The following is a 13,767-nucleotide window of genomic DNA, read 5'->3' on the forward strand; positions in this document are numbered from 1 at the left end:
TAGCTCAGTAATGAGTTTTTTTTCATTCTTCACTAATGATTCCCAAATGACATAGTATAGGAGGAAAAGAAGCATTCTGAGAAGACATTCTGAGAAATGGTGTTTGGTGATCCTAATTACTATCAATGAAGAATCACGCTCTCACTGTTTCATTGTTTGGGGCCAGTATACAGAAGTTGCTAATTCCAAGGCCTATGGGGCCAGGTGGTTCTTGTGAGATCAATGGAGAACAAAAGTTTGTGCCCCTCATAAATGGGCAATCCGTGTCCCATTCCACCTGTTACCTCAGGAAAAGAACATGAAGTATGGCTTTTCAAGATTTTTCTCAAGATAACTTAGACATCTGGATTTTTATATGAATACTCCTGATTGTTAAATGCAGACACAAATCCCAAATTCTTAAATATTCATAGGCCTGCAGACCTGACATAGCAGCAAATGTTTCACAAATCTGTGACCTCTAAGAAAAGAACTTCTTGAAACCAGGTTTAGCCATGTAGCCATGTGAACTTGGACTCATGACCTCATAGCTAGGGCTTCAGTGACTTCATCCGCAGGATGGAGGAGAAGACTGCCCTAGCAGCAGCTCTGGAGTTCTTTATAAGCTGAGCACTCAACAATTCTTGAGTTATAATCATCCTTCCCACACCCAATTTCAGCTCTCAGATGAGGATGTGGCTTCTGACCTAACTGCTGACAAAGTATAAAGTGTACCTCAATCTATCAAGATCCAGTGTGGCTAGCTTTCTATACTCAATTCCAAAACATGAATTATTTTTAAAATTTATTGTACTTATAAAATCAATTAAGATTCACTATAGAAAAATTACTAAATACAGATATACAAAGGGAAATCTCCTTAAAACCCACCAAGTACCTTGACGTAAATCCTTTTAAATCTTTTCCTATGTGTATATTGTTTTTAGAAAAATGACATCATATCTAATGCATTTTTTATAGCCTGCCCTTTTTAATGAATATATTTACTCAATAAACACTGATTCTTTAGAGAAGTAGAAATATAACTCTTATAAGATTAATTTCAATTAGGGCTGGGCACAGTGGCTAATGCCTATAATACCAACACTATGGGAGGCTGAGGCAGATGGATCACCTTGAGGTCAGGAGCTTGAGACCAGCCTGGCCAACATGGTGAAACCTTGTCTCTACTAAAAATACAAAAAATTAGCCAGGCATGATGGCGCACACCTACAATCCCAGTTACTTCTGCCTCAGGAGACTGAGGCAGAAGAATCACTTGAACCAGGGAGGCAAAGGTTGCAGTGAGCCAAGATCGTGCCACTGCATTCCAGCCTGGGTGACAGGGCAAGATTGTTTAAAAAAGAAAAAGATTAATCTCAAATCATTTTTTTCAACATAAGCACAAATATGTCCAATTTGTCAATAGTATAGGGTTTAGGATTAAAAACACAAAACTAAACACCAAATGCAAAGCAATTCTTCCCAAAAAAAACAGCTTTCCCCAAATCACTCAGTAATTTAATGATAGAATTTCCGAAATATTAAGAAATCTAGGACTATTACCCTGTAATAATAAAGCCCTCAAAATCTAAACAAAAAAATAGACCAAAATACATTTATTATTGAGATGTAAGGACAAAGTATTGGAGACTATAAGTTGTTAATAGTCTGAATAATGAATCTAGAGAAAATAGGAGGAAAACTGTGGGGGTCACTGCAACCAATTCTGAAAATTCTAGAATGCATATGTGATTGAAAAGAGAAAAAATAAGTATACTTCATCTATATTTATATATTTAGATAATATATTAATATACATTAAATAGATTTAGATAATATATTAATATTAAATATATTTATGTTTATTAAATTTATTAAATATATTTATATTAGTATTAATATATACTAAAGTATATATTAATAATATAAGTAAAATGCAAAGTATATTGAACTCTCTACTAAATCTCTTAATTGAAACCTAACTGTTTTATTACTTTAGGATTCAACAGTGGTACAAATTTAAGTTCACATTTTCCTGGAGGACTTAATTAGTGAAATAAATGACTAGAAGACTAATTCATAGTAGAGAAATAAGAACTTGGCATTTTCGAATGTGGTATCTTTGTTGAATCTCCCTCTATTTCTTGACCTTCTCTTGCAAAGTCTGACAATGTTACAAAAGTACATAGCCAAGAGTGAGTGAGGCACAGAGCAAATGTGAAAAATGCTCTTCTATTATACAGCAAGACAGTGAAATGTTTTTCTTAGAAAAAAATTCTCTCCCTATCAATAGTTCCAAATACTAATGCAGACTTTATTTCCAAATAAGTTTCTTATGTCAATCTGTTTTAAATAAGTTCTGATCACTTTAAAAGCAAAACTTGGGAGAAAATTACTTGTTTGTGGCTTTGATCTGTTCAATAGTCTCACAGCATACTCTCAAACTTGGGTGAACCAGGATTAAATTCCAGTAGTCTTACAGAAAAAAGACACACAAAAATCTACTAAAGATGCCATATCACTAGTCTTACACTCATAATGAGAAATTATTAGGCCCATCCAAAGATGATAGAACTTGCCATATTTTCAGTCGCTTCATGTTTACAAGCCACAGATAAACTTCCCTGCAAGGCATCCTGTTCTCCATTCCTGAGATTAAATAAATCAATAATAAAAATCGTCTTGCAATGCAGATGCTTCCTTCCCCAACCGAAATATTCTTATAAAAATTTAACAAGAAAATTTTCAAACATCTCATAATGTTGTTTTTACAAAGCAACTGTTAGTTATAAACAAGTCTTTTAGGTCTCAAGGAGATTTAAGATACTTCAAAGGCTTGGTCTAAACCCTCTAAATCCAGGTTGCTTTCATATAGTTTCTAAAACACAGTATGTTAAATTTAATGTTTTAAAAAATGTTTTCAGTGTTTTTTTATGCACTGGAAAAATTTAAGCAGATCTTATTCTAAGAAATTAGCATTTTCTGGAACTTCCATTTTTACTAATTCCTTTATAAGAAATAAACAAGTACTTATGTTAACTGTTTTTCTGTAAATGTTTTCAAACTTATTAAAGAAATAACACATCTCATCTACCCAAGGCAGTGTACATTAACATATTTTTATGTACATTTAAAAAAGAAATTCCTCACAACCTAGTTGTTGCAGATGTTCCTCTTAGTGACTCTTCTTATCAGGAGAGAGACTGATCTGTCTTCTTTTACTATATCCTATAGGTCAGTGGCAAGAAAAAACAAATAAAGGCCTTTTTAATAATTATTAGAAGTTTGTGCAAATATTAATTACAAAAACCTGCTATTCTGAATTGTTCAGTTAATATTGAATGCTACATAATTTTTTAATTCTGACTTGAATAATTTATAAAAACATGCATAGTGGTATTTATTTTGATCTAAAAGTTATAGTATATATCTTTTTTCCTGTCAGCTTTAAGTGATGGTGTAGATTGGGCTTACCCTGACAGGTTTGGGTTATCTGAAATAAAAGAAGTCACAGTTTCTTAGGGTGGTATTTTTTATTTCATGAGAGTGATTCAATTAGACTGAATAAATAATTTCTCAGTTTTCCACTGTTCTTTCCTGGGAAAAAAAGAGTTGTATACAACAATAATTTATTATTTCTTGTTTTAGTACATATTTTGAAAGTTTTACAACCAAAAGGAACACAGATAATTCTTCAAAGGTCCATTTCCTCTGAAATAAAACAATGTGTAGCTCTTACCACCGGCTGGACATATTTCCCTTAATTTCAAAATAAAAGAAGCAAATGTTGGTCTATTTGTTATACTTGTTATTATTTCTGTTTATCCATGCAAAATGACAGAAGCTTTAAGAGACATTCATTTACACCAATTTTGCACAATAAGATCCTGTAATCTTTCTGTTGCATGTGTAATATATAGAAGGTGTTAATTACTTAGCACATTGAATAGGCAACCATTAAAAAAAGAAAGATAGTCATATTATGAGATTTAATCAGAATTGAGTCATGGTTATAATTATCTGTTACTTTATGCTTCCTGAATTTTCAGATTGTTCCAAAATAGATTAAATATGCATATTTTTAAAAGAAGGAAATTAGGATAATAGTTTTTAATGTTCCAAGGACTTGTCTATTGATCTCCTAACCCATCTTTTAAATACACACAGATATTAAAAACACAGGAGTAATAGAAACCAAAGAGTTCTTTCCCTAAAGGAAAAATTATGTAATTGATTTTCAGTTGTTTTTGTAAAGATTGCTGCTAAAAAAAATACTGTACAATAGTGAAAACTGAGTTTATTCTGTCTCCTATTACAAAATTTAAAATTTAATAATTTTCTCTGTTTATTCTTCTAACAATCCTAAATATGAAATTTTATTTTGAGCACTATGTACCTAATTTTGTTAGTTACTACAGAGTGGCAAGTTCAAGGTCTTTTAAATCTCCTTTTTTCACACACATGTGCACACACACAAAAGCACAGAGTTGTATATCTGAACACATAGTAATTATTCAAGCAATCATTGGACATTTACTGGGCACTCATGGTGTTAGACAATAATAGAGCTCGAGTTCCTAAAGTGGGAACATCAGTGTTTACCACAGTTGCTTTGTCCTCTGTATTTTCATCAAGATCCAGCCCCCACCCGTTAACACAGAATCTACAAAAGAATTAAACTAAAACATGTTAAATTCCCAAAGAGATACATGCTTATCTTCCAAATATTCATTCCCTCTTCCCTAGAATATAAGCCTTGAAAGCCTGTGTAGTAAAATAGCCCAAACTGTTTAACTGTCCAGGTAGTAATAATAGTAACTTGTATTCTTATAGTGCAAGGAGACAAGAGAGAAGATAAAAGGCAAATTTCCAAATTAGATTCAAAAGTCCATGATAAATTTGTTCTTCCCTCCTACAAAGGAAACAGATACCTGGATTTTATAGTATATTTATTCCATCATTCATTCTCTTATTTATTCATTTATCTTTGTGTCTTTTAAGTTTAACTGGACACCATTAGACAGTCTATATAATGGTTTTAGAAAGTGATTTGCATGCTACTAATGTCAAAATATCTATAGTTTAAAAAGACATATGCACATGTATGTTCATCACAACGTTATTCATAATAGCAAAGACATGGAATCAATCTAGATGTCCATCAATGGTGGACTAGCTAAAGAAAAGGTGGCACATATATACCATAGAATACTGTGCAGCCATAACAAGGAATGAAATGACCTTTGCAGCAACACGGACACAGCGGGAGGCCATTATCCTAAGTGAATTAATGCAGGAACAAATAACCAAATACCACATGTTCTCACTTATAAATGGGGGGTAAACATTGAGTGCAAAGAGGGAAACAATAAACACTGGGGCCTACTTGAAGGTGGAGTTGGGGAGGAGGGAGAAGTTCAAAAAACTACCTTTTGGGTACTGTGCTCACTATCTGGGTGACAAAATCATTTATGCAACAAATCCCAGCGACATGAAATTTGCCCATGTAATAAATCTGCGCATGTATCCCCTGAACCTAAAATAAAAGTTGAAAGAAAAAAAAAAGAAAACATAACCCAATTAATTTGGCTTAAAAGAGTTACAATACCAAATTAACTTTGACCTTCCTAGAAAATTCAGATGGAATAGTTTCTATCATATTAAATATCCACCAACTAATTTGTAGTATTTGTAAGATGCTATGCCTTTATAAAAATCACAGAAACCTCATTTGAACACTGATGGTTCATTTATAACTTTTCATCATTTTTTCAAAAGTCATTATTAAAGAAGTGTTTGTTCGGCCGGGCACGGTGGCTCACGCCTGTAATCCCAGCACTTCGGGAGGCCGAGGCGGGCGGATCACAAGGTCAGGAGATCAAGACCATCCTGGCTAACACAGTGGAACCCCCATCTCTACTGAAAATATAAAAAATTAGCCAGGCATGGTGGCAGGCACCTGTAGTCCCAGCTACTCAAGAGGCTGAGGCAGGAAGATGGGGTGCACCCGGGAGGCAGAGCTTGCAGTGATCGGGCCACTGCACTCCAGCCTGGGCAACAGAGTGAGACTCCGTCTCAAAAAAAAAAAAGTGTTTGTTTTCACACACACACACACACACACACACACACACAAACATTAATTACTGTATTCTATTCTGAGGACAGTTCGTCAAGATGCTACTTGTCCTGTGATATGTAAATAACATATTTATGTTATAAATTGCTACTTGTCCTGTGATATGTAAGTAACATATTTATGTTATAAATTTCTGTGTCATTAAGAAGATAAATATACACAGCTATAAGAAATATTACGTTTATTTATATCCATGAAAGGAAGTCAGGTCTCTTTTCTTGCAAAGAAAATTACTAGAGAATAGTTGTGCAATGAAGAAGCTTATGTCTGGTGTGCCCAAGTACCTTGTCAAACAGTTCTGACATTCTTCATTGCACCAAAGCACCTTCCTACAGTATTCAACACCCAAATATCCTTGGTTCCATGTAGAGGCACACTTGGAACCAAGCTTTCCAACACTCAAGAGAATGTTTGCTGTGTAGAGTATCTTTTGAAGTGCTAGTCAGGACAAAACAGTAAAAAGCTTTAGCCAATAAGATGTCAACTGAGTGAAGTATCCTCACCTGAACTCCATACCACAAGAACCATGCTACCATATTTAAAATTCTGTTCTTAGACAGCTAGCTGTACCCAATTCCAAAACACGCTTCTTGCCTATACAGGTTTTTAAAAAGTGACTTCAAGGTGAGGGATTAGCTTACATCAAGGTTTAGAATACAGATGCATTTAATCAAGATCACACATGAGAGAAAGGGAATTGGAAAGCTCTAAAATCCTGTTGAATCTCATTGCATTAACTGTACAGCTTACACAGTCCAGGAAAGCCCATATTCTCTTTCAAACAAGATATAATACTGGGTGTGGACTGCTGAGATTATAAAAGAGTCAAAGACATCTTTTTCAGGGGTTATTATTTTAACCCTGATGCCATAGTTGCCTGAATAACTAGAATCTAAGATTCTTTCTTGCTAATTGAAAGAGATCTACTTTATTTCGTTTGAAATATTATATATGTTGAGATTTTTGGCCAAGCACAGTGGCTCACGCCTGTAATCCCAGCACTTTGGGAGGTCGAGGCAGGCGGATCACCTGAGGTTAGGGGTTCAAGACCAGCCTGGCCAACATGGCAAAACCCCATCTCTACTAAAAATACAAAAAATACAAAAAATAGTTGGTGGCACACGCCTGTAGTCCCAGCTCTCTGGAGGCTGAAGCAGGAGAATCACTTGAACCAAAGAGGCAGAAGTTGCAGTGAGCTGAGATCACGTCACTGCACTCCAGACTAGCTGACAGAGTGAGATTCGTCTCAAAAATAATCAAAAAACAAAACTAAACAAACAAAAAACATCATATACATTGAGACTTTTGCAAAAGCGTTGCTGATACTACCAAAGTAAGTTTTCTGAATTATCTGCAATTATTAATGTGTATTAACTATATAGTAATAACCACTAGCTCTATAATTCACTCTGTGCAATGTAAACCTTAATTCAGTTGGAGTTACATTCATTATTTCAAAGACAGTAAACTGCTGTGTGCTACAGATCATGTTCCATGTAACTTTTGAGTTCCAAAAAGGTCTCAGATAGTCTAAGAGGTGCTAGGTGAATCTGTATAATAAATAACACTTTTATAATATCCTAAAGCAGAGAGATTTTAATAGCTAAAGTTGGAAATCAATAAATATCTTGAATGAATGTATAACCCCTTTATACAGAGAACATGTATAAGTGCTAACAGCCATTCATACAATCCAATATCATACCATGTTATGACCCTGGAGTTCTACTTTGGAAACATTGTTTTAAAATACGTGGTGGAGCCAGATTCATCACCATTGCAAGGCAGAATACCAGAAGTATTCTGTTAAACCTCCTACACACACACACACACACACACACACACACACACACACAAAAATAAGCCTGCTGCCATAGAAATCAAATATTCCTAGATAGGATCAAACCAAAAAAAGGTTAAAGAAGCTATGCTTACCAAATGGAATAGAATATTACATAAAGTGTAAGATGCATATTCTATGGGAATATAGATACTCCTTGACTTACGATGGGAGTTACCTCCTGATGAACCCATTGTAAGCTGAAACCATCATAAGTTGAAAATGCACTTAATACACCTAATATACCAAACAGTATAGTTTAGCCTAGTCTACCTTAAGTGTGCTCAGAACACTGACATTAGCCTACAGTTGGGCAAAATTATCTAATGCAAAGCCTATTTTATAATACAGTGTTGAATATCTCATGTAATTTATTGACTACAGTGCACTGTGTAGTATCTGTTGTTTACTGTTGGGATGGTGTGGCTACCTGGGAGCTGCACTGCCCAGCATCAGAAGAGGGTATCGTACATATCCCTAGGCCAGGAAAAGATCAAAATTTGAAATTCAAAGTGTGGTTTCTACCGAATGTATATTGCTTTCACACCATTGTAAAACTGAAAAATTGTTAAGTTAAACCATTGTAAATCGGGGGCCTTCTGCATAGGAAGTACAATAGCAAGCATTCAAGAAATGGGTATTAGTAGGCCGAGCACAGTCTATCACGCCTGTAATACCAGCACTTTGGGAGGCCGAGGCGGGCGGATCACGAGGTCAGGAGATCGAGACCATCCTGGCTAACACGGTGAAACCCTGTCTCTACTAAAAATACAAAAAATTTGCCGAGCTTGGTGGCGGGCGCCTGTGGTCCCAGCTACTCAGGAGGCTAAGGCAGGAGATGAACCCGGGAGGCGGAGCTTGCAGTGAGCCAAGATCACGCCACTGCACTCCAGTCTGGGCGCAACTGAGCGAGACTCCGTCTCAAAAAAAAAAAAAAGAGAAAAGAATTGGGGATTAGCAGAATAAAAAAATAATCATCCAAATTGTACCAGATGGAAAGTCCATAAGCAAATATAGTTAGTTCCTAACACTTGAAACTAACTTAATTTGGTTAATTATATTAATTTGCCTAGATGCAAACAAAACAAATATTTTTCTGTTTTCTAGATCCCTTGTTTCCAACTGGTTCAAATAAATAGACAACTCTTCATTCCTATGGTACTTCTTAGAGATAAACCACATGCATGTATCAGAGAAAACAACTCTCAACCTGGTAAATGAACAGGAAAAACTTGGGTTAGAATTCTACTTCTTCAAGGTGGGGAGCAAATTTCCATAATATCACATGGACATACAGACCAAGTCATGCTTGGCGCTATCTACACAATCAAGGCAGAGAACACGAAAACTTGGACATGAATGTTCACAACACCATTATTGATAATAGTCAAAAAATGGAAACAACCAAAATGCCCACCAACTGAGGCATGAATAGACAAAATGTGGTGCATCTATTCAATGGAATATTATTCAGCCATTAAAAAGGATAAATTACTGATACATGCTACAACATGGATGAACTTCAAAAACATATGCTAAGTGAAAGAAGCCAGCCATCAAGGACCACAAATTGTATTATTCAATTTATATGAAATTCTAAAATAGGCAAATCTATAAAGACAAAATAGATTAGTCATTGCATAGGGCTGGGGTTGGGAGAGGAGAATAGGAGTGACTGCCAATGAGCAAGAGGTTTCTGGTGAAAATGTGGAGAAGAGGTTTGAATAATTATCTGAGATTAGATTTGTTATTTGGAGGCACCGTTACCTACTTAATTTCCTTCACAATTCAAATTCACTAGAAAACTACTGTTGGCTGTACTTTTTTGATAATGTAATTCCTGTATTTCTAAACTGTTTTTAAGGCTTTTCTTAATCTCTCCCTTTAAAAAAAAAATACTGAGACAGTTAAAAGTACAATAGACTTTTGTAAATTTTACTTTCAAAAGAAGATAATCAAAAGTGATATAATTATCACAATTGGCATTAAATTATTGTTTTGATCTTAATATTTTATGCCCCATTCATTTGTTGTTGTTTTTTGTCTGTTCTAATGCTATAATAACTTACCTCAACTTTAACAAAATGAAACTTTGTTTTCATGCTTTATTAACCTGAAGCTAATAATTTTACCTTAGGTGTTATCAAAAATGACTTATTTTTAGGATAAGTTAATATCTCAAGCAACAGTGTTATGCTCTACCACCTATCAAACTCTGGAGTGAGAAAATCCAATCAGTTTAACTGACCTTGCACAATTTAACCATCAAATAAATTCCATATGCAGGCTTGGTGGCTCATGCCTGTAATCCCAGCACTTTGGGAGGTCGAGGCAGGTGGATTGCTTGAGCCCAGGACTTCAAGACTAGCCTAGGCAACATGGTGAAACCCTATCTTTTCTAAAAATACAAAAATTAGCCAAGCATGGTAGCGTGCACCTGGGAAGGCTAAGGTGGGAGAATCCTTGAGGCCAGGAGGTTGAGGCTGCAGTGAGCTGTGATTGTACCACTGCACTTTAGTCTGGGTGACAGAGCGAGACCCTGTCTCAAACAAACAAACAAACAAACAAAATCTATGATGGACAACTTAGAAATCTAATTTGATAATCCTAATCCCTCATGTTCTCTAAAAGGTTCAAGAAACAACAATTGTAACACTGACATCTAAATGTAATTTGTAAAATATTTCTTATGCTCTCCCTGGTATTCTCCTTAAAATCATTCTAGCTTTCCCAGAACCTAGACGATATTGTCTTCTAGTTAATATTTTCATATGCTGATGTTTTCTGCCATTTTTGTTTGGCAGAAAAGCGAACTGGAAAACTGGATAAACGAGAAAGACCTCAAGTAACAAAAATTATATGTCATTCTTGGCTCCACTAACAGTTCCAAACCTCTGAAATGTGGTAGATCTTTTTCCAAAGGAAGATCTTACTAATTCTCAGTGTAGATCTGTACCTTATCTTTATCACTGTTTAAAATCCATCTCTAAATAACAAATAGGCCAAGATCTCCAAAATCGATAATGAGGCAACTGCTCAACAGTGTTCCGTAAGAGTGATGCTACAGTAGAAAGTAAACCATGAGGCATTATGCATCTTGACTGAAAATTCCACCCCACACTCACCGAGCTAATCTGAAGCTGCCATAGCAGACAGGGAAGTTGGAAGTAGAGACCTTTGCATAGGCCATCACCCCTCGCCATCAATCAAAAGGAATTCTGTGAGCTTCTACTGAGAGCCTAGAACTCTGCTCAGCAGCACAAAGACAGAGCTAGGCAGAAACAACTCCAGAGCCACACCTCCTCTGAAAGACAATTGTCAGGTGAGATGTTCAAATAAAATCACTGGGGATTATCTACTATCTCCCCAAGAAATTCAAATGTTAGGAATCTAAACACAACACATACTTTTTTTCAGTATTTTATAAAGTTCAACAGTTTTGATGATAATCACATGTATGCCAAATGATTTGTAAAGTGTAAAATTTGAAAAAGATCAGATATTAAATAACAAATTGAATGAGAAAAATACAACAATAAAAAAAGTTATTAATGGACCACCAGTTTTTGCTTTTTTGAAAAAAAATATTATAATAAGGTTATTGGTTCAAATAAAACCTACTTGACACTCTTGCAAATGTTTAGGGAGGGAAAGTGTGTCTCCCTTTTATTTACTGTTTCTCTCTGAAGCCAATTTCATTTGTTTCAACATCCTGGCCATCTGCATTCATATAATGTGGTTATTTTCATGGATAATTCACTTTATATATGAAATGTAAAAGACATCTGGAACAAATTCATTGTAAAATTGATGTTACCTAGTAACATCTAGTAGTAGCTCATCTACTAGAAGTAACGTCTTCCTAGCAGTTTATTTTCACCAAAATAAAATGAGTGAGATTTGCTGCTTTCTTCTGATTTTTTTTCTACTTCGGTAACAGTTTTAGAAGCAAAACTGCTTCTAATTAAAAGATAATTATCTTTTACTTTAGATATCTTGAAGTTTGCTTGAAAGTTGGACCCCTTTACAAAAGCTACCTGCGGACCAATCCTGGGGCTCATATTAATTTTACAGACGTCGGGCACCCAGGGTTGCCCCGAGTAGGGGAGGGAGGAGTGCTCGATGCCACATGTAAGTTAGCAATCATCGGCTCTATTAAAGCGGTTCCATATCTTCCAGCCCCGCACTCATGATTCACAATAATGCCTAGTGTTAGCACTCACTAATCGACAATTTGATGGGGAAGGTGAGGAGGAAAACGACCCTGGAAGCAGAGTGCTGGTTTCACACCCGCTGGGTATCTGTTACATGTGAATTTCCTCTGGCGCCAGCAGGTATTTTGAGCAGGCAGCTAGAGGGATCCCAGAGGGGAAAGATGGGAGTGCGTAAGATGGAGCTGTAAACCTGCGGATCAAAGCTTTAAAGATCCCAGAGGAAATCGGTAACATCCGGATTGATTGGCCGAAGGGGTTTAAGTGGAATGTGAAAGATAATTCGAATTTCGGAGGTTTAGAGGAGCAGGGGGAAGAGGGTGGAAAGGTAGGGAGTAAACAAGATCTCAGAGGAGAGCCCATATTAGACAGGCGCACATGGAAGGTGGGAGGCTTTACCCTCGCTTTTAACCTTGGGGACCCCAGAGGGCAACTCCAGTCAGCACATAGTGCCAGCGTGCAGGTGATGGGCTGCGACCGCTCCCAGTGACCCTACGAAACCCGGAGGGGAGGCTGAGGCTCTGAGGCCAGACAGGGGAGCTGAGGATCGCGGAGAGGCCGCGGCGAGTCTTCCCCGGAGGTCTAGGAGGCAGAGCCATTAAAGCCAGGCTGCCCGCTGAAACGCACAGTAAAAGTGACTGCGATTTATTTGGATTAGTCACTATAAAGGTCTGGGGAGACAGCTATTTATTCGATACGGGACCTTGACAAATTGGGCAGTGCAAGAGAGGACAGTCCCTCTGACCTCAGGCGGTGCTGGGGCGGAAGGTAGGATCCTCCCACCTGCTGCTGACCCCAGGGGGCGTGCATGCCCCGCGGGAGCGCATCTTCACCTGCGGACGCGCGGCTGCAGCGCTGCCGGCCCCAGCCAGCCAGGGTGCCCCCTCCGGCTTGAGGGGCTTGAAGGGTTCGGACTGCTGCCTCCAGGCCTCCAAGGGAGATTTCCGCTAACTGTCCGTGGGCACGTTCTCCCCAGCTTCTGGGACGGTCACCAAATCTGAGCTCCTGCCCAGTTACCCTGCAGGTGACCCAGTACCCGCGAAGGGTTCACCTGGATAAAAGGCATTTGATCTGGCAGCATCCGGGTCATAGATCTGAGAGGTCGTTTAGAAATCTTTTCTTTTTTCTTTTTTTTCTTTTTCTTTTTCTTTTTTTTTTTTTTTTTTTTTGCGCTGACAAGTGATTTCAACGTGAAATTTAATTCCACTTAATATTAAAGGTAACTAAAATATACTGGTTCCTAACAGCAGATAACCCTTGGTGTCAGCGACTCTGCAGTAGATCCGCTCCAAAACCCTGTAAGCCTTGCTCCTAATGTGAAAAGAACAAACCACCGCCAAATTCATTCGTTCTGTATTTCTGAACTTTATTTCTGTTGTTAGTATATTAGGTGATACATTAAAATCCTTTGAAAACAAAGATATTTGTATTAAATATCTACGCACAAACATAAATAGGTACATTTCTAACTGCAATGCAATCAAAATGAATTATTTTTCCGGAAGTCTATTACTTTTAATGTAATTTATTGCTGCCTCAGCTTTAAGGCCAACGCTGTTTTAGCAGAATATGCAGCCTTAGATACCTAAAATACGTAG

General features: G+C 36.9%; 1 long non-coding RNA gene across 1 annotated transcript in view; it reads left to right on the forward strand.

The window, feature by feature from the left end:
* Positions 1-11,860, forward strand: part of LOC112623608 — a 33,429-nt gene extending 21,569 nt beyond the window's left edge. The window contains exons 3-4 of the long non-coding RNA XR_003119174.1: positions 9,066-11,778; positions 11,811-11,860. This is a non-coding gene — a long non-coding RNA (uncharacterized LOC112623608). The remainder of the gene's footprint in view (positions 1-9,065; positions 11,779-11,810) is intronic.
* Positions 11,861-13,767: the final 1,907 nt, after the last annotated feature.

The sequence above is a fragment of the Theropithecus gelada genome, chromosome 4 (assembly GCF_003255815.1).
Source record: "Theropithecus gelada isolate Dixy chromosome 4, Tgel_1.0, whole genome shotgun sequence".
NCBI lineage: Eukaryota > Metazoa > Chordata > Mammalia > Primates > Cercopithecidae > Theropithecus > Theropithecus gelada.